This window comes from Monodon monoceros, unplaced genomic scaffold, assembly GCF_005190385.1.
Source record: "Monodon monoceros isolate NGI ecotype Baffin Bay Population unplaced genomic scaffold, NGI_Narwhal_1 Super_Scaffold_20, whole genome shotgun sequence".
Taxonomy (NCBI): domain Eukaryota; kingdom Metazoa; phylum Chordata; class Mammalia; order Artiodactyla; family Monodontidae; genus Monodon; species Monodon monoceros.
Window position 1 is genome coordinate 31,937,048 of NW_021703777.1, and position 14,274 is coordinate 31,951,321.

A 14,274-nucleotide genomic window follows, 5' to 3' on the forward strand; every position below is an offset into this window, starting at 1 on the left:
TTATCCTTACACTTGTTATCTGGAAGACAGTAGTCTTAGTTATCGGACTAGTCAAAAAAAAACTGTGTAATATGCTGTGCTATTGCCATCTACCTTGGTATAAGAATTTGGATTTAATTTCCCTTGACTATTTGAGGCAGCATTTTTTTAAAATAAATTTATTTATTTTTATTTTTAGCTGCACTGGATCTTCGTTGCTGCGCACGGGCTTTCTCTAGTTGCGTCGAGCGGGGGCTACTGTTCGTTGAGGTGCGCAGGCTTCTCATTGCAGTGGCTTCTCTTGTGGAGCACCGGCTCTAGGCACGCGGGCTTCAGTAGTTGCAGCACGCAGGCTCAGTAGTTGTGGCGCACAGGCTTAGTTGCTCTGCAGCATGTGGGATCTTCCCAGACCAGGGCTCGAACCCGTGTCCCCTGCACTGGCAGGCAGATTCTTAACCACTGCGCCACCAGGGAAGCCCTTGAGGCAGCATTTTTCGCCTGTCATTTTTCTGGTGTAATGCAAAATTTATAAATGTATGCAAATGTATATGTAATTATAGGGTATTTTACTAGAAAAGACAGTCCTAAGCCGTAGTATTTGTGAAGATGTTAATATTGATGAAGGCTCCCTGTGATCCTTGGCCATAGCAATGACAAAAGCGCCAACCTTATGAAATATTTCTCCAGCCTTCCAGATAGTCTGGAATGGATTTGAATATATTTGCATTTTTGATTTCTGAATGTCTACACATGGCATCTGTCCATGCCTGAATGTCCTGAATGTGGTACACGTGAACCATGTACATTTCCTCCTGCAGCCCAGTGCTTTGCATGAGTGAGGCACGTGTCCCTTCACAATGGCATCCTCGCAGTCAGGCACATTCTAGCTTCATTTACATCTACAAAACAGATGTGCACTTGTGTGACTATCCATGGAAGCATTAATGGCGCCTGCAGCTGGGATGTGGATGGTACATTTCAATCCACCACATAGCAAAATACTTGCTGAAGTGAATGGCCTGATTGTTGGCCATAACAGTGTTTGCTTTTTTTTTTTTTTTTTTGCGGTACGCGGGCCTCTCACTGTTGTGGTCTCTCCCGTTGAGGAGCACAGGCTCCGGACGCGCAGGCTCAGCGGCCATGGCTCACGGGCCCAGCCGCTCCGCAGCACGTGGGATCTTCCCAGACCGGGGCACTAACCCGCGTCCCCTGCATCGGCAGGCGAACTCTCAACCACTGCGCCACCAGGGAAGCCCCCAGTGTTTGCCTTTTAATTAAAGAAGGGGTGTGGGGAGGAGGAGGAGAAAGAGGAGACAAAACAAAATAAGGGATAATCAAGACTAGTGATACAGTAACTTTCATTCCCAGTAAAACAAGCAATTAATCTGCATTAATACATTAGTCACCATTCCTATTACCGTCATTTAGGAGACATGAAAATACAATTTTAAAATCCATCAGTAGGATTGAACACTAGGAATGGCATGTTTAACACGACCCCAGCCCTGTGAGGTTAAGCCTGGTGGTGGAGGGGCAGAGTGGGCATGGGGGGAGTTAGTTGTAAAGCGTCTGCTGTATAGGTGGTTGTTTTTTCTTAACCTGGCAATCCTGCCACAGTAACCCCCAAACACAGGTTGGTCAGCGCCAAGCACCAATGTGCTTTTTGAATGCTAAGCACATTCGTCCACACGCTCAATTGTAGGCAAGCTCTGGAGCTTTCCTTCCTTTTGGGAAATTTGAGGGGGCTCAGGGTGGGCCTGGGAAACGTATGCAGAGGCCCCACATATGATATACAGATTGAGCCCTACACAGGGGAGCCCAGCCAGGGGTAAAACCAGCCAAGCCCTTCACCCTTGTTCCTGGCCGTGCCAGCCCTGAGAAAAGGGCACTTTTTTTCTAATGGCACAAAGGGCTACTGCTAGGCTGCTCTAACCAGATCATGATGTTGGTTATTGTCATTGGCTCCGTATCAATAGCCTAAGCAGGTACTAGGCTAAGCCGGTTATTAATACTCATAACCAGCTCACGAAGTGGGTCCTACCATAAGCTGCTTTTTATAAATGAGGAGACAGAGGCTTAGGAAGGGTAGGTGGCTGGTCCAAGACAGCCTGGTTAGTAAGGGGTGTGGCCAGCTTTAGAGTGGAGGCTGCTGCCTACTGAGGAGCATACCCAGCTCCCAGGAAGTGTCAGGGTTTTCCACGCCCAGGTAACCAAATATAAACCACCAGAGATATTTATCCTGTACATATTTGATATTTGATCATGTCTTATGTAGCTCTGTACCCCTCACAGTTCCTACCTCAATGCTTTTCACATAGCAGAGTTTCAGTAAATATACATTGAATTAACTAATGGAAAAAAGATGATACGACCTGGTTCAGGGGTTGGAGATTGTGGATTCCACTTGTAAAATATTTTTCTTTCGAAAGGTTTCAAAATTACACAGAAAGAAAAAATGGTATCATGAACCTCCATGAATCCAAACCCAGTGTCAACAATTATCAACATTTTGCCAGCCGTGTCCCTTCCGTGCCAACTTTTTGTTGTTTTGTTTTTTGCTGTTATATTTAAAGCGAATCCCAGACAGTTCATTTCAACTATAAATACTCAATATGGATAACAGACTAAGACTTCAAAAAAAACCCAACAACATAACTACCATGCAACTGTCATACCTAATGACATTAACAGTAACATTTTAATATCATGTAATACCTCATGCATATTCATATTGGTTGTCACAAAAACATTTTTTTATACTTTGTGGCATCAGAATGGAAATGATCTGCACATTGCATTTGGTTGTCTCTTGTATTTTTTCTCTTATAGTCCCTCCCATGCCTCTGTTTTTAGTGACTGACTTTTTCTTTTTCCCTTCCTCCCTCCCTTCCTCCTTCCCTCCCTCCCTTTCCCTTTCTTTTCTTTTCTTTCTAGAAACCAGGGCATTTTTCCATTACAGTGATTTTTAGCTGACTCAGGAAACACTTCCTGGAGGGCGTTGATGGTGTCCAGTTTTCAGGAGTTCTTCACTCCCAGTATCCTCTGGAACGGTATCTATGGTGATGGGATTCTGGGTTAGATCAAAATCCTTCCTTCAGCGCACAAATGTGTATTGAAGGCCTGCTGTGTACCTGCCCTGTATCCACTGTGGGAGATATAACAGCATCCCAGTGGGGCTACAGCTGGATGGGGACAGAAGTTAGAGCACTGATGTCTCTAGCTTTAGGTTCAAAGTTCTAAAAAAGAAATGCAGGTGACACACTCTCACAGTGGCCTCAGGAGGGACAGCCCCAGAAGTGCCAGGTCACAGGTGGGAGTGGCCCGCCACACCTCTTCTCTCTGGCCTGGAGCCCCACTTCCCTCTGAGCCGGCCCCCCCTCGGCCATCAGAGCATGCACAGGGGCAAGGGCGCCTGCCTGACAGCCACAGCAGGAAGCACTTTAACGACGGCTTCCTTCTCAGGGGAAACGTTTGCACTGACCATGGTTTTCTTCTCACCCATCCGGTGATTCTGAATCAATGCAACTGCAGTTTGAAGATGTGGCAGCAATTATGCAGATAGCGGTCTTCCCTGAACGTGCAATGACCCTCCCACCCCATCCCTATTCTTTCCAGCTGGCTGGAGTCTCCAGGCTTCAGCCTGAGACCCAAGTTCAATGGAGAGAAACAGCACGTAAGTGTCTCCTAGGCCAGTGGGGTTATCTTTAGGTGTGGGGCTTCCCTGGCTCATCAGCAGGATCCCCAAATGTGTCCAAAGGAGGGGTCCTTGTCAACTCACTTATCAGGCCGCCTGCCCGCCCCACAGAGCAGCAGCCAACCCGCCCCCGATGATTCCTCGGTAATTCTTTCTTGGGAGCCAAGAGACCATTTTAGACCATTTAGTAATATACCCATCTATGCCTATTAATAAATTTCATTAATTAAAAAAATCCTATCTCTTTCCTTATAAACTGGAAGGAATTGACTGGTGCCTAAAGAATAAGCTCCGTGAAGGTGCCGAGAGCTCTGCTGCACATCAGCGATGGGTTGTCAGCAAGCCTGGTTCTTGCCGTAGAGACAGATATGGTGGAAATAAACCCTCAAGGATGAATAAATCATACCTCCTAAGTCACCTTATCAAATGCATTCAAGATATGGATTGCTGCTACATCTGAACAAAACTTAGACAACTGTTTAATGGCTGGTTACATCCAGGAGGCTTAAACGATCACTGTTCCCACCTCTTTGTCAAGTGCCCCGTGCAAGTTTTTCCAGTGTATTGAGTCCATCAGGCAGTTATTGGAAATGGTGTGCACGATGGGGTGGTCTCCACTGCTGACTACCCCGTAGGTGAGAATTGCTAACACTGAAGTTACCACGGCCTCGCTGTGACTGGGACGCTCAGAACTCCTGGAAGTAGCATGGGAATAATGGGAGAAAGGAGTGTGGGCAGATCTAGAAAGATACATTGGGGCGGGGGTGCTGCTGCATTCAGGGGCCTAAAATTGAGCTTGACGGCAGGAGAATGGCGGGTTTGTGAATCACTAAAGAGGTAGAAGTGGCGGTGAGCTGGATATGCAAATAATCTGATTTCTTTTTAATTTGGATTCTTCTTTTTCTTTTTTTTAAAGAAATACTCCATTAAAAATGGTTATCTGAGATACAACAAATAAATATATGATTCTAATTGGATCCTGAACTTTTTCTTATGGTTAATAACTTTTAATGAGACTGTCCTTTTTTTTATAAGTTTTTATTGAAATATAGTTGACTTACAATATTGTGTTAGTTTCAAGTGTACAGCAAAGTGATTCAGTTATATATGAATAGGTGTGTGTGTGTATACACACACACACACACACATATTCTTTTACAAGGTATTGAGTAGAGTTCCCTGTGCTATACAGTAGGTCCTTGTTGGTTATCTGTTTTATATATAGCAGTGTGTATCTTCTAATCCCCAACTCTGAATTTATCCCTCCCTCCCTTTTGGTAACCATGTTTGTTTTCTATGTCTCTGTTCTATTTCTGTTTTGTATATAAATTCAGTTGTATCATTTTTTTAGATTCCATATGTAAGCAATGTCATATGATATTTGTGTTTATCTGTCTGATGTCACTTAGTATGGTAATCTCTAGGTCCATCCATGTTGCTGCAAATGGCATTGTTTCATTGTTTTATATGGCTGGGTAATATTACATTATATATATATACCACATCTTCTTTATCCATTCATCTGTCAATGGACACTTAGATTGGTTCCATGTCCTGGCTATTGTAAATGGTGTTGCTATGAACGTTGGGGTGCACATACCTTTTCAAATTATAGCTTTCTCCGGATATATGCCCAGGAATGCTGGATCATATGGTAACTCTAGTTTTAGTTTTTCAGGGAACCTCCATACTGTTCTTCATAGTGGCTGCACCAATCTACATTCCCACCAATAGTGTAGAAGGGTTACTTTTTGTCCACACCCTCTCCAGCATTTATTATTCATAGACTTTTTGATGATGGCCATTATGATCAGTGTGAAGTGATACCTCATTATAGTTTTGATTTGCATTTCTCTACTAATTTGTGATGTTGAGCATTTTTTCATGTGACTTTTGGCCATCTGTATGTCTTCTTTGGAGAAATGTCTACTTAGATCTTCTGCCCAATTTTTGATTGGGTTGTTTGTTTTTGAGCTGTGTGAACTGCTTGTATATTTTGGAAATTAATCCCTTGTCGGTTGCGTTGTTTGCAAATATTTTCTCCCATTCCGTAGGTTGTCTTTTCGTTTTATGGTTTCCTTTGCTGTGCAAGAGCTTTTAAGTTTAATTAGGTCCCATTTGTTTATTATTATTTTTTTATTTCCATTACTCTAGGAGGTGGATCCAAAAATATATTGCTATGATTTACGTCAAAGTGTGTTCTGCCTGTATCTTCTTCTAGGCATTTTATAGTGTCTGGTCTTAAATTTTGGTCTTTAATCTGTTTTGAGTTTATTTTTGTATATGGTGCTAGAGAATGTTCTAATTTCATTCTTTTACATGTAGCTGTCCAGGAAAAGACATTATTGGGGCAACTGGCAAAATTGGAATATGAACTATAGATTCGGTAATAGTATTGTATCAATGCTAAAGTTCCTGAATTTGGTGACTATGGTTATGTGGGAGCTCTCGTCCTTGTTCACAGTGAAGTACTTAAGAGTGAAGGAGCATGATGTACACAGTTCCTTCTCAAGTGGTTAAAAATTGTGTGTGCATGAAGGGAAAGTGAAACAGAGAGGTTAAGAATGATAAAGCAAACGTGGCAAAATATTAACAAATTGGCAAATCTGGATAAAGAGTATACCAGAATTCTCTGTAATATGCATGCAACTTTTCTGTAAGTTTAAAATTATTTCCCAATACGAAAGTGTTTAGGCGCTATCTGTTGCATTAGTTAAGACTTAATTCAGCTGTGACAGAAAACAATAGCTTAATCAAGAGGAAAATGTATTTCTCTCTCAGGTAAAAGGGATCCAGAGGTGAGTAGCTCAGTTCATAAAGTCGTCAGGGTCTAGGGCTCCAGTGCTCATGTTTTTTTGGGTACCCTCTGTAACTGGTTTCTACCTCATGGACTAAGAGGGCTGCTTAAGTACCAGCCATTTCCCTCAATCTAGTCAGCAGGAAGGAAGGGTTTGAAGGAAAGGGTGAGGGAGAACAAAAGGGCCCAGGTCAGCTGTCCTAAAACAAGGTCTCCTGGAAGCTGTCACTCAGTGTTTCCACGTACATCTCACTGGTCAAAACGTAGTCTCTGGCCACAGCTCGTTGGAAGAGAACCTATGAAATGAATCCTTTATAGGTGTTCCTGGGTCCATTTAAAAATCAGGGCTTCTAGCAACCCCACTCTTGGGTATATATCCAGAGAAAAACATGGTTTGAAAGGATACATGTACCCCAATGTTCATAGCAGCACTATTTACAATAGCCAAGACATGGAGGCAACCTAAATGTCCATTGACAGATGAATGGATAAAGAAAATATGGTGTATATATATACAATGGGGTATTACTCAGCCATAAAAAAGAATGAAATAATGCCATTTGCAGCAACATGGATGGACCTGGAGATTATCATACTAAGTGAAGTAAGTCAGACAGAGAAAGTCAAATATCATACGATATCACTTATATGTGGAATCTTTTTGAAAAAATGATACAAGTGAACTTATTTACAAAACATAAAAAGACTCAGAAAACGAACTTATGGTTACCAGAGAGGAAGGGTCGGGGGGAGAGATAGACTGGGAATTTGGAATTCACATGTACACACTGCTGTATTTAACATAAAATGCCTTTCCATGAAAAAAAATGTTTTTTTAAATCAGGGCTTCTGGTATATGGAACAAAGGGAGAACGGACAGTGAGCAAACAATTAGCAGCCTCGACCAAATGAGGTCACCTGACAGAGACAGCTTCTGCCCAGCAGCCTCCATGAACTTGTGGCCCAAGGGCCCAGCTGGGCCGTCAGCCCGGCCCCCTTGAATACAATTCAGGTAATGCAGCGGGTGACGCTTGCAGGCTGTTGGTGCCATAATCCTTTGCCATTTCAGACAGCGCTCCACCACCACCCCAAACCCACGCAGCCAAACTGGATTTGTAGGAGCCTCACTTGCCAGTGACCAATTATTCTACTTGTTGAAGATTATTCCCTCAGAAGGTTTTGGTCTAAGAGGACAGGCTATTAAACAAACAACAAAAAAAACCTGAAGAGGATATCTTGAGTTGGAATAAAGACTCTAGAGCCTTCTGGTTGCCTCCCGTACTTATGGGCAGACGAGTAATATTCTTCTGGGGCTTCCCTGGTGGCGCAGTGGGAAAGACTCTGTGCTCCCGATGCGGGGGGCGCAGGTTCGATCCCTGGTCGGGGAACTAGATCCCGCATGCATGCCGCAACTAAGAGTTTGCATGCCACAACTAAGGAGCCCACATGCCACAACTAAGGAGCGGGTGAGCCGCATCTAAGGAGCCCGCCTGAGGCAACTAAGACCCAGAGCAACCAAATAAATAAATAACAAAATAAAAGAGTAATATTCTTCTGGCTGCTTACAGAGACACAAGAGTAATATTTATTTTGCAGTTGATAGAGGGTAAGAAGGCCTATTTTGTGGAAAAGTTTGCTATGCTAATAAGCAGTTTTCATAGTCCCTTGAGATATTGGCTTTGAGGCAAGGGGAATGAAAAATGATTTCTGGTCCAACCAATTTGAGGATCATGTATACTATAATCTTGTTTGAGGATCATGTATACTATAATGTTCACAATACATAATAATACACTAAAAACTCTGAGGAGCTCTGCAGTAAGGAAGGCTGTTTAATTCACAGTCCCCAGCCTTCTTGTTGCCAACTTTTCATTTTTTCCTGCTGTCTCTTTCTTGCTTCTCTCCCATGGAGCCCACCTTGGAAAATGGTATATCAAGGATGCTTTTGCGTCATGAATCTCTTATTAAACTGCTTTCAGCTTCATATTGATATAGCAACCTGGATTCTGATGGTACATATTGTGCAAAAAATGGGGCATAAGTCACTATTAAACATAGTGACAGTTTTTTTCAGATGGCTGAAGTTGGAGGTAAATGGCAGCTGCAGTCCTGCGGGGAAAGGTGGATTGGCACCTGAGTGGCTTCTAAGGAATGTGTAGAAGATCAACACGTTGTTTGTGGCAGCAGGCCTGCCGGGGCCCAGAATGGAGATGGCCATGGCTCTGCGTGCTCTTAGAGTGCCTCCTCAGGGGGAAGACAGCCTTATCTGTGAGACTTTCATCACCCGGTCTATACTGGTTGACCGGACAAGGAATGAAGGCCTGGAGTTCTCTTCCAAACCGTGTCCCGTGCTCAGAATACATACTAAATGAAGTTCTATTTAAGCTGGTGAGGAGATGAGGATGGATAGTTTCACTTTGCATTTGAAAGCTGCAGTGAATAAATGGATTTGCTTTATCTTCAGAGAGCTGATAACACTGTACCCTTGCCTCTGGGAAGGGAACTAAACAAGAGGAATTGGTCTTCAATAAATGAACAGCCCCATTAACTCAATGTGTTTTGGGTACATTTTAAATAATGTTGCTTTATAGGAATAAATAGTAAGGTTTTCTTTTGCAAATTTCATGGCACATTTCCCATGCCATCTCATTAATTGTGACCATACCTCTAGGATTGGGTGTTGTTATTCTTATCAGAAAAAAGAGGCTTTAGACAGCCTCAGGTGTTGTAACTAATTGGGACATGGCTGGAAGCAGAGGCAGGGCTCCTGGTCCCAAGTCTTAGCTGTGTGAGCACAAAGCCTTTGAAAGGCAAGTTGGGGGGGTTGCAATCTTGTCCAGAAATTAAAAAAAAAAAACTCCTTGGGAAAAATACTAACTAACCACTCTTGCTAGCTCCTAGGCATCGTACAGAGCGCTGCATTCATTCATTCATTCAGTAAATATGTGTGAAGTACCCACTGTGCCAGGCATTGTCCTGAGCACCAGGGGTGCCCCACCCTCAGAGATGTGCCTGTCATTTGTCCCAAGTGTCACATAGAGCCCTCTGGGTGTGTAGAAAGTGACAAAGGCTGAGGAAGAAGACCACAGGAGAGTGAACATTTATAATTGTAATAATGAGAACAAGAGCTAACTCTCACATAAAGAGCCTTGCACTGTTCTAAGTACTTACTTATGTATTCTTATCATGATGCCGAAACTTGGCCTCTCTGCACCAGTTGCCAAATTGAATCTCGGAGACAGAGTTTTGGGTGAAGTAGAAAAGAACAGCTTTATTGCTTTGCCAGGCAAAGGGGGTCACAGCAGGCTAATGCCCTCAAAAACTGTGTGTCCCAACCCGGGAAGATTTGGTGAGGAGTTTCATAGCAGTGGTTCAAGGGCGGGGTTGCTGATAAGGATCAGGGTGTGTGCAGGGCCTGCATTCCTTTAATCTGGCCTCAGGTGATCTCCTGATTTCTGTGGTTATCAAACTGTGACCTTCTCTCTGGAATGAAGAACGCTTCTGCAGGTAGTTAACGTCTTCCATTTGTTGGGGGTTTTAGTTCTGTAAAGAGCTCAAATATATTGTTATGTGTATCCCTTGAGGTGGAACCAGGATCCTTTCCCAGGGCTGCACTATTGTTCCTTGACTGTTCCTCCCTTGTCTCTGCATCCCCTCCCTTCCCTGATTAGCAACAGTTTGAACCTGCTCTTTGGAACTCAGGGAAGGTCATGGAGGCTGGAGTCTATTGCCTACAAACAAGAAACAGGTGACACAGAAAGGTTTCCATGCTCAGGAGCCCCACAGGGTCCTGCTCGGTTTCAATCACAACTCTTTGAAGTGGATACCGTGATTAAATCCATTTTACAGATGAGGAAATAGAGGCCCACAGTGGTGCAGTGATCTGCCCAGATCTCACAGAAGAGGTGGAATCCCATGCAGGCAGTCTGCATTAACCACTCAGCCGTACTGCCTCTCCAGAAAGCCCTTAAGAGGCAGGCTAGGGAAAGGAGGCAGTTCTGAAGGCCCCATGAGCTCTGATCACAAGTGTCAGGCCAGGGGAGTGGTTCTAGCACACAAGGCAAGGACCATGTGATGGCCAAAGGCTGAGTCAGGTTGGAATAGCCGTTGAACAGAATGAAGGTTCACTGCCTTCCCAGCCCCCAGCAGACACACCACACCAAACAAACACCTTCCGGACTGTGAGAGGCTGTGCAGACTGTGGTCCTGCACCCCACCTCCTCCCGTTCTGAAGGCAGCTCTGGCTTTCAGCCTTCCCTCACCCATCAAGGATAAGGGTACGGGGCCAGAATACAGAATACAGGGATGTGGCAGTAATGAGTCCTGGCGCCCTTCCCCTCTTGTTTGGACTCAATCCCAGCATTCCTGTAGACCAGCATTCCTGTAGACCAGGGCTGCAGGTAGTACGCACAGGGCATCCTGCTTACTTGGGGCCATCGTGGCCCAGCTCATGACTCCCTTCCTGTCCCCAGATGACACTTGGCGCCCTGTGCTGGGGAGGGTGCTGGACAGGAGTCAGAAGATGTGGGTTTCCACCCCCCAGGCAGTTGTCTGGCAATGGAGTACTTTGCTTTTAGAAATGGGCGTGCTCTAGAAAATGGTGAGGCTGAGCCCTAATGAACAGGTTTGCTTCATCCGGGCCTCTGACTCCTTCTGGTATTTGAGGGGAAAGCTAGGAAAGGGCTGAGAAGGCTCCCTACCCACTTTAGTCCATTGAGGACTCACAGCAGCCCATTTTACAGGTGACAAAATTGAGGCCCTTGGACAGATAATACGTGATAGGAGGTGAGGAAGAAATCCTTTGGTTCAGAATCAGAAGTGAAGCCGGATCGGCGGGGGCGCTGGGGTGGTGAGCCTTCTGAGGCCGCAGCCTGAACCACTGTACTTGCAGACACTGAGTATTTTTTGAGATCATAGAACTTGGGAATAGTAAAGAGACTGGAGTCCAAGTCAGGCTTCTTGATGTAGCTGCCCTTCTCCAAGGGCCTTAGAGAAAAGATGTCAGAGGTGGTGTTATGACTGAGTCTAGGCCTGGAGCCCGAGTGCGTGGCTTCAAGCCCCCATCTGCTACTTCTCAGCCATGTGACTTTGGGTAACGTGTGCCTGTGACTCAGTTTTCTCATCTGTAAGTAGGGCATGCTCCACAGGGCTGTTATTAGGATTGAGTGAGCTACTAAATGAAAATAAAAGCAGTGAGCACAGCACCTCCCGTGTAGTAGACGCCCACCCAGTGTTGGCATTATGGAACATGAGTTCATTTTCAGAATAATGCCATTTGCGGCAACATGGATGGACCTAGAGATGATCATACTAAGTGAAGTAAGTCAGACAGAGAAAGGCAAATATATGACAACACTTATATGTGGAATCTAAAATGTGACTCAAATGAACTTATCCACGAAACAGAAACAGACTCACAGACATAGAGAACAGACTTGTGGTTGCCAAAGGGGAGGAGAAGTAGGAGAGGGATAGAGTGGGGAGTTCAGTTATATATATAACCGAACCACTTTGCTGTACACCAGAAACTAACACAACATTGTAAATCAACTATACTTCAGTAAAATTTTAAAAAGAGTTCATTTTCAGTATTTGGAGTGCATACAATATAGAATTGTTCATTTTACGATTTTGTGGATTTCTTCCCAAAACCATCAGGTGTTTCAGAATAATTTAATTCTTGAGTTAAGTTAGTAAAACTGTTACTGTCTTCCAGCCCCATTGGCCTCTTTGTGTTCCTCATTCTCAAAAAGTGCTTCCCTACCTGAGGGCTGCTCCTTCCTCTGCCTAGGGTGCTCTCCCCACTTCCTCAGGATGCACTTCCTGTCCCTTGGACCCTCTATCACATCACCCTGGATAGTCCTTTAGAGCCGTTGTCCCAGCCTGTGATCCATTATTGTCTGATTTCCCCAGAGAGCATGTTCACTGCTGTATCTCCAACACCCAGCATAGGACCTGGAACACCATAAAGATCTGATGAATGAATGAATGAATGAATGGGCATCTGGCCCCAAAGCCTGAGTCCACCACACGTTGCTGCCTCATATGCCACTTGCTCTGGGGCCTTTCCTGCCTGTGCTGGTGTACAGCCACCTCTGTCTCTGCAGATGCAGCCTTCGTGTCTGTGGCGTCCCTGGGAGACGATGCATGGGCTGCCTCAGACTCGTCTTTATGATTTCACAATTGCAGTGTTTCCCATTCCCATGATGAAGCCCTGTGGCCTCAGTGGGATGACGAATGTTCCTGCATTATGTGAAGGAAAAGAAAAAGACATCTGCTAGGTAGCAGAGGGCTGTATTGAGAAGGTGACAAAGCTTGGAACAGGGATGGGGACCATGCCTCCAGCCGCAGCTCTGCACACAGGTGCTGAGAACCTGAGCTACACCCAAGGGGTAAGACAGGATGGTCCAGAGTGCTATAGGGGAAGGAAGAGGATGATGTGAGATCAGGGCCAGATCAGTACATCCGAATCTGTAGGAAGCTCATCCAGGAGAGAGGATGTGGAATGCAGTGGCCTGGCCTGTGGGTGAGAAAGAGCCTAGGGTGCCCCATGAAGGAATAAGCAAGGTCAGAGATTCGCAATGAGAAAAACGCCCAAGCAGAAGTTAGCAGCCCTTGCAGGTGTGGGTCGAACGACAAGGAGCTTTCAGAGCTGTGTTCTATGTAATTCCAGCTCCACAACACAGGTCAGTCTTATCTTGGGCAAGTTTCTTAACTGTTCTAAACTTCACATTCCTCATCTGTAAAGTGAGGATGACAATTGCCAACCTCATAGAGATTCAGTGGGAGCATCAGGGTAAAGCATGTACACCCAATAGTATAAAAGCCAGGCTGCATGGTGATGAGCTTCCAGAATGGGCTGGGCGAACCAAGGGCCTTTTACCTTGGGCAGGGCATTTGCTTGGGCTGCCATAACAAAATACCACAGCCTGGGTTGCTTAAGCAACAGAAATTAATTTTCTCATACTTCTAGAAGCTAGACGTCTGAGATCAGGGTGCCAGCATGGCTGGGTTCTGGAGAGGGCTCTCTTTCTGGCTTGCAGATGGTCACCTGCTTGCTGTGTGCGCACATGGCTTTTCCTCAGTGTGTGTACGTGGAGAGAGAGAGCAGAGCTTTTTGTTGTCTCTTCTTGTGAGAACACTAATCCTGTCAGATCAGGGCCCCACCCTTATGACCTCTTTTAACCTTAATTACTTCCTTGAGGGTCCATCTCTAAATACAGCCATATGGGGATTAGGGCTTCAACATATGAATTTGGGCAGGGGCACAAATATTCAGCCCATAAACGGGAGGATAAGGAGTAGGTTGAGGGACAGGAAGTCCTCTGGGCACTTTGAAGAGGGCCTGTTCTCCCCAGCTGTAGCCTGGGCGGGCTTTTGATCCCAGGTGCAAGGATGGATGGGTTCAGCATTGCTCTCCTGTGATTGGCCTCACAGTGATATTCCTGTGTGCATGGCAAGGATCGGCCCTCTGGAATTCAGGACGTTTCCATCAGTACTGCTGCTTTTTTCCTGTCCTCAGGAAGTGGCATGGGGCCTCTCAGATACTAGAACCCTCACCAGAAGTACAGGCCCACCCTTCACACCTGGCAACGCCACCCAGAGCACCCATCTGCCCCATCATCTTCTCTGTGGTGGGGATGCCATGCCTAGTTTGGAGAGTCAAATACAGTCCACTTTCAAATACCACTTTCTAGGACAAATTCCCTAGCAGGGCGTTCTAATGTTCCCTCAGCAGCATTGTTCCATAATGATTCGTCGTTTTTTACACATACATTCTTCCCAAGTATTTATTGAATGAATT